We start from the raw sequence: 8,101 nt of genomic DNA, 5'->3' as shown, positions 1-8,101 counted from the left end.
GCCAATGGCCCTGGGCACCTTCAGCCTTCAGTGGCAAACCCCAGCATTCTGGGCAAGGTTAGGTCATAGGTGGCTGGAGCAGGGCTGGAAGAGACTAAACCCTCCCTTAGAGGAGCAAGGGGGAAGCCTACCTTCCAGTGTCTCTGTTTCCTCACAGCAGAGGCATGTAAGTCTGGCAGGTTTTAGCTCAATGACCTTCCTTTCCACTATTGAAACAGAACTCAGATGGCATCCTATGAGACCCCTTTGAGGTGTTGGAGCCTTTAAGGGCATATCCTAAAAGCTGGTAGTTCTCCTGATCTCTAATGGGCTTTTTCTGCCTCTTGGTATCTTAAAAACCATGCTCAGAAGATCTCGCTGAGGGGTTTGAGGATCCCCATCCACCTATATAAATCTTTTCCATATATCTGGGGCTATTTAATAAAAGACAAAAGTGTTATTAGCTGGATCAAATAAAGAAGGTAGTAGTTTGCAGGAGAAAAAGATTTTGCATCTCCTGTTCATCAGCATTCAAAAGAAATTTAAAATTTTTTAAGTAAAAAGCATGGTATGGTAGACCCATAGGAGTTCCAGGATATGACTCCCCCCATTTAAATTTTTTTTAAATTGACCTTAAAATATTTGCTGGGTACACTTTAATAATACCTTGACTTTAAAGATTGTAAGAAATACCCATAATTTGAAAGGTTTGACAAAATACAGTAAATGCTTTTGCTCCATATGCAGGAGCATTGTCAGTTTAACCAGTTTAGGAAATCCAATAATAGAACAATGCATAAAGACAATGAGCTATCACATGCTTAGCAGCCTCTCTTGTTCTGACAGAGGTTACTATAAATCTAGAATATGTACCCACTGTAACGTCGACATAGGACTATTTGCCAAATGAAGATATATGAGTAACATCCATTTGCCAAAGTTGTCCTGGTAGGGGTCCTTGAGGGTTAACTCCAAATTAAGGGACAGATTGTAGTATAGAAACCCTTGGACAGGATTTCCCAATCTGCCGTGCTGCTTCCCGAGAAAGTTGAAACTGTTTACACAGGGCTGCAGCGTTCTGGTGATGAATAGTATGAGACTAAAATGTTCAATCTGTCATGGTTGCTCCAAATAATTTTTTGGGGGGTACCTTGATCAACAAGGGAATTCCCTTGTGCTAAAGCTCCAGAGAGCATGGAGTGAGCTCAAGTATACCCTATAAAACATGGAGTTCTATGTTGACATACAAGTCTTTGAAGAAGGAGGAAGTGCTGAAATAGTTCATCAGCATTTGTCCCTAAGACTTCAGTCTTTATAATGGAAACACCATAAGTAAATATTTGCTCTCTGGATATAGATTAGAGGGGGAATATGGCAAATGCTGAAAAGCCATGATAATGGCATATAATTCTAGTCATTGAGCTGATTTTAAGTTGAGAGTTTCAGTATAAAGTTGTCCATTGATTTGCAAGAGCGATTTGCCATTTAGTGGAAGTTTCCCAGAGCCATAGCTGTTGATCCTTTGAAAAAAGAAACAATTTTTTTCTTCTATTTTTTTATTCATTTATTAAATTTAATGCAGTGTCATTGATAAATCAGGGTACATATGTTGAGAGAAAACATCTCTAGATTATTTTGACATTTGATTGTGCTGTATACCCCTCCCCCAAAGTCAAATTGTCTTCTGTCACCTTCTATCTGGTTTTCTTTGTGCCCCTCCCCTCCCCAAACCCCTCTCTCCTTCCTCGCACCATCCCCCCTCCCCCCACCCCCGTTGACATCACATTCTTGTTCATGTCTCTGAGTCTCATTTTTATGTCCCATCTATGTATGGATTCATATAGTTCTTCGTTTTTTTCTGATTTACTTATTTCACTCCGTATAATGTTATCAAGGTTCATCCATGTTGTTGTAAATGATCCGATGTCATCATTTCTTATGGCTGAGTAGAATTCCATAGTATATATGTGCCAAAGCTTTTTTATCCACTTGTCCTCTGACGGACACTTGGACTGTTTCCAGATCTTCGCTATTGTGAACAATGCTGCCATAAACATGAGGGTGCATTTCTTCTTTTCATACAGTGCTATGGTGTTTTTGGGGTGTATTCCTAACAATGGGATAGCTGGGTCAAAAGGCAGTTCGATTTTTAATTTTTTGAGGAATCTCCATACTGTTTTCCACAGTGGCTGCTCCAGTCTGCATTCTCACCAGCAGTGCAGGAGGGTTCCCTTTTCTCCACATCCTCACTAGCACTTTTTCTGTGTTGTTTTGTTGATGAGCGCCATAATGACCAGTGTGAGGTGATATCTCATTGTAGTTTTAATTTGCATTTCTCTAATAATTAGTGATGTTGAGCATTTCTTCATATGCCTATTGGCCATCTGTATGTCCTCTTTGGAGAAGTGTCTATTCATTTCCTTTGTCCATTTTTCGATTGGATTGTTTGTCTTCCTGGTATTAAGTTTTACAAGTTCTTTGTAAATTTTGATTATTAACCCCTTATCAGACGTATTGTTGAATATGTTCCCCATTGTGTAGTTTGTCTTTTTATTCTGTTCATATTGTATTTAGCTGTGCAGAAGCTTTTTAGTTTGATAAAGTCCCATTTGTTTATCCTGTCTTTTGTTTCACTTGCGTGTGGAGACAAATCGGCAAATATATTGATGACAGATGTCAGAGAGCTTACTGCCTATGTTTTCTTCTAAGATGCTTATGGTTTTACGGATTACATTCAAGTCTTTTATCCATTTTGAGTTTATTTTTGTGAATGGTGTAAGTTGGTGGTCTAGTTTCATTTTTTTGCAGGTAGCTATCCAATTTTCCCAACACCATTTGTTGAAGAGGTTGTCTTTACTCCAATATATGCTCTTACCTCCTTTGTCAAATATTAGTTGTCCATAAAAGTGTGGGTTTATTTCTGGGTTCTCAGTTCTGTTCCATTGATCTATATGCCTGTTCTTATGCCAGTACCAGGCTGTTTTGTGTACAATGGCCTTATAATATAACTTGATATCTGGAAGTGTGATACCTCCCACTTTATTCTTCCTTTGCAAGATTTGTGAGGCTATTCATGTTCTCTTTTGGTTCCATATAAATTTTTGGACTATGTGTTCTATAACTTTGAAGTTATTCATTGGTATTTTAATCAGTATTGCATTTAATTTATAAATTGCTTTGGGTAATATAGACATTTTAATGGTGTGTATTCTTCCTAATAATGAACACAATATATGCCTCCACTTGTTTGTATCTTCCCTGATTTCTTTTCTCAATGTTTTATAATTTTCCGAGTATAAGTCTTTAATCTCCCTGGTTAAATTTATTCCTAGGTACTTTATTTTTTGGGTTGCAATGGTAAAAGAGATTGATTCCTTAATTTCTCTTTCTGATAGTTCATTGTTAGTGTATAAAAATGCTTCTGATTTCTGAATATTGATTTTATATCCTGCCACCTTGCTGAATTCATTTATCAGGTCTAGTAGTTTTTTGACTGTGACTTTAGGATTTTCTATATACAATATCATATCTGCAAATAATGATAGTTTTACTTATTTTCCAATTTGGATGCCTTTTATTTCTTTTTCTTGTCTGATTGCTGCGGCTAGGACTTCTAGAACTATGTGGAATACGAGTGGTGCAAGGGGGTACCCCTGCCTTGTTCCTTATCTTAAGGGGATTGCTTTTAATTTTTTCCAATTGAGTATGATATTGGCTGTGGGTTTGTCATAGATGGCCTTTATCATGTTGAGTCATGTTCCCTGTATTCCCACTTTGCTGAGAGTTTTGATCATGAATGGGTGCTGGATTTTATCAAGTGCTTTTTCTGCATCTATTGAAATTATCATGTGGTTTTTCTCCTTCCTTTTGTTTATGTGATGAATCACATTGATTAAATTGCAAATATTTTACCAGCCTTGCCTCCCAAGAATAAATCCCACTTGATCATGGTGTATGATTTTTTTCATATATTGCTGGATCTGGTTTGCTAATATTTTGTTGAGGATTTTAGCATCTAAATTCATCAGGGATATTGGCCTATAATTTTCTTTGTGTTGTCTTTGCCTGCTTTTGGAATCAGAATTATGCTCGCATCATAAAAGGAGCTTGGAAGTCTTCCTTCCTCTTGAATTTTTTGAAATAGCTTGAGAAGGATAGGAGTTAGTTCTTCTTTGCATATTTGGTAGAAATCACTTGTGAAGCCATCGGGCCCAGGACTTTTCTTTTTTGGAAGTTTTTTGATAAATGTTTCAATCTCATTTGTTGTAATTGGTCTGTTTAGGTTTTCTGATTCCTCCAGATTAATTTTTAGAAGATTATATGTTTCAAGGAATTTGTCCATTTCATCTAGGTTGTCTAGTTTTTTGGCGTAGTTCTTCATAGTATTTTCTTACAATATTTTGTATTTCTGTTGTGTCAGTTGTTATTTCTCCACTCTTGTTTCTAATTTTGAGTCCTCTCTCTTTTTTTCTTGATGAGTTTGGTTAAAGGTTCATTGATCTTGTTTACCTTTTCAAAGAATCAGCTCCTGGTTTCATTGATCCTCTGTATTGTTTCTTTAGCCTCTATGTCATTTATTTCTGCTCTGATCTTTATTTCATTCCTTCTACTAGCTCTAGGCTTTACTTGCTGTTCTTTTTCTAGTTCTTTTAGATGTAGGGTCAAGTTGTTTATTTGAGCTTTATCTAGCTTCTTGAGGTATGCCTGTAATGCTATAAACTTCCCTCTGAGGACTGCTTTTGCTATGACCCATAAATTTTGAGTTGATGTATGCTCATTATTTTTTGTTTTTAGAAATTTTTTAATTTCTTCTTTGATCTCATTGTTTACCCATTCATTATTTAATAACATGCTATTTAGTTTTCAAGTGTTTGAATATTTTTCAGTTTTTCTGTTGTGGTTGATTTCTAGTTTAATGACATTGTGATCAGAGACAGTGCTCGATATGATTGCAGTCTTCTTAAATTTGTTGAGACTGCCTTTGTGCCCTAACTTGTGGTCTATTCTAGAGAATGTCCCATGAGCACTTTAAAAGAATGCATATTCTGCTGCTTTAGGGTGAAAGGTTCTGAAGATATCTATTAAATCAAGTTGATCTAATATGTTCTTTAAGTCTGCTGTTTCTTTATTAATTTTATTTCTTGAGGATATATCTAATGTTGATAATGGGGCATTGAAATCTTCTACTATTACAGTATTGCTGTTGATCTTGCCCTTTAAATCCATCAAAATCTTCTTTATATATTTAGGTGCTCCTATATTAGGTGTGTAGATATCTATAATGGTTATATCTTCCTTTTGGTTTGCTCTCTTTATCATTATGTAGTGACGTTCTTTATCTCTAACTATATTCTTTGTTTTAAAGTCCATTTTGTCTGATATAAGTATTGCTACCCCAGCTTTTTCTTCATTTCCATTTGCATGAAATATTTTTTCCTTCCCTTTATTTTCAGTCTATGTGCATCTTTTGATTTAAGGTATGTCTCTTGTAGACAGCACATGTATGGGTCCTGTTTCCTTATCCACGCAGCTACCCTATGTCTTTTGATCAAATCATTTAATCCATTTACATTTAAGGTTATTATTATGTAACTGTTTATTGCCATTTTATTCTTTAAAACTGTATTCCTCTTTTGCTATATTCTTTTTCTCCTTTGATCTGTTTACAACAGGTCCCTTAGCATTTCTTGCAGCCTTGGTTTGGTTGTAGTGAATTCCTTGAGTTTTCTTTTGTTTGTTTGGTTTTTTGTTTTGTTTTGTTTTGTTTTTTTTTGGTCTGGAAAGCTTTTTATTTCTCCTTTAATTTTAAATGAAAGCCTTGCTGGATAAAGTAGTCTTGGTTGTAGGCTCTTGTTCTGCATTACTTTGAATATTTCTTGCCATTCCCTTCTGGCCTCAAGTGTTTCTGTTGAGAAGTCAGAAGTCATCCTTATGGGGGCTCCTTTGTAGGTGATACTCTTTTTTTCCTAGCAGCTTTTAATATTTTCTTTTTCACTTAGCTTTGGTATTTTAATTATGATGTGTCTTGGTGCTGATTTTTTGGGGGGTTTCTATTTAATGGAGTTCTTTGTGCTTCCTGAATGTGTGAGATGTTTTCTTGCCTTAATTGAGGGAAGTTTTCAGCTATAATATGCTTGAACAAAGTCTCTATCCCTTGTTCTTTTTCTTCTTCTTTAGGAACCCCTATGATGTCGATGCTATTTCTCTTCATGTTGTCACAGAGCTCTCTTAGAGTTTCCTCAAACTTTTTGTGTCTTTTCTTTTTTCTGCTCTGCTTCTGTGCATTTATCATGTCCTCTAACTCACTGATTTGATTCTCCCCTTCATCCATCCTGCTTTTAATTCCTTCCATTGTGTTCTTTACTTCAGATACTGTATTTGTCAATTCTGACTGATTCTTTTTTATTATTTCAATGTCCTTTTTTAATATTTACTATATCTTTATTTAGGTGTTCGTAATGACCATCTATTGTTGTTCTAATATCTTTGAGCATCCTAACCATCGTTATTTTAAACTCTGCATCTGGTAATTTGGTTATATCTGATTCATTTAGGTCCTTTTCTGGGGATTTCTCTTGGTTCATTTATTTTGCATTTCTTTGCCTTCACATTTTCTCTGTGTAAAGGAAGTTTTTGGCCACTGGAGTCCACTGGGTATGGCCTTTGTTCCCTAGGTATGGTCTGTCTGCAGGCCTGCCACCCCCTCTTCTGTTGCTGCTTAGGGCTTTTGGATTTGGGTGTTTCCAATGCCTGCCCACTGGGGCTGTTGCTGTGGTTTCCACCTCTCCTTCACAGGAGTGGCTGTGATCACGTGCTCAGGTGCACAAGCCTTGGTGGCCTTGGCCTTTGCCCTGCCCCCATGGGTGGCGTTATGCTCGGCCCTGAGGGCAGTGGCAAGCATCTTTGCTCAGTTGCGGGTCTCTGCCTGTTTCCGGGCTTTCGTCCTGCCCTTGCACAAGGAACCCACTTGTGGAATGGCTGATAGCCTTAGCTCTACCAGCTGGGCAGGACTGCGTGCCCACACTCAGCTCAGTAGCAGAACTCCACGTGTTCAGGGCTTTTGGCTCCCTTTCTTTTTCTAGTTCCTTAAGATGTGATGTTAGGTTGTTTACTTAGGCTCTCTTGTTTCTTGACATAAGCCTATAATGATATAAACTTCCCTCTTATTACTGCTTTTGCTACATCCCCAAAATTTTGATATATCATGTTGTCATTTTTGTTTGTATATGTCGTTTGTTCTCTGCTTTTCTTTCTTTACTGAGTCACTTTTTAGAAGTATGTTTTTAATTTCCACATTTTTTTTGTGTTTCTTTACTTCCTTTTGGCACTGGAATTCTAATTGCAAAGGCTTATGATCAGAAAATATGCTTGGTATAATTTTAATCATCCTGAATTTGTTGATGTTAGTTTTCTGGCCCAATACACAATCTATCCTTTAGAATGTTCCATGCACACTGAAGAAAAATGTATAATCTGATGTTTTGGGAAGACATGTCTTATAAATGTCTATTATGTCAATTTGGTCCAGAGTATCCTTTAAGGCTGATATTTCTTTATTAATTTTGTTTTGATGATCTATCTAAAGCTATCAGTGGTATGTTGAAATCTCCAAGTATGATCATGCTTTTGTCTGCTTCTATTTTTAGATTAGTTAGTAGATGTCTTATATATTTTGGTGCTCCCTGGTTTGGTACATATATATTAAGAAGTGTTATGTCTTCTTAATACAATGTCTGCTTTATTATTAGGAAATGTCCACCTTTGTCTCTGGTTACCTTTGTTGTCTTGAAGTCAACACTGTCAGACATGACTATGGCTATACCTGTTTTTTTTTGGGGGGGGAATATTATTTGCTTGGGGAGTCAGTTTTTAACCTTTCACTTTGAGTTTACTTTCATCCTTGCATCTTAGATGTGTCTCTTGAAGGCAGCATACAGTTGGCTTTTGCTTTTTAATCCAATCCGCTACTCTGTGCCTCATTATTGGTGAGTTCAGTTAATTTATATTTAGAGTAATTATTGATACTTGAGGATTTCTATAGCCATTTTATGTTTTGTTTTCTGGTAGCTCTGTGTCTCATTTGGTTCTTCTCTTTTGTGTTACTGTAAGTTGTTTTTGTTTG

The sequence above is a fragment of the Saccopteryx leptura genome, chromosome 1 (assembly GCF_036850995.1).
Source record: "Saccopteryx leptura isolate mSacLep1 chromosome 1, mSacLep1_pri_phased_curated, whole genome shotgun sequence".
In the NCBI taxonomy this organism is placed as follows: Eukaryota; Metazoa; Chordata; class Mammalia; order Chiroptera; family Emballonuridae; genus Saccopteryx; species Saccopteryx leptura.
The sequence above is the reverse complement of the archived record's forward strand: the minus strand, read 5'-3'. Positions refer to the sequence as shown.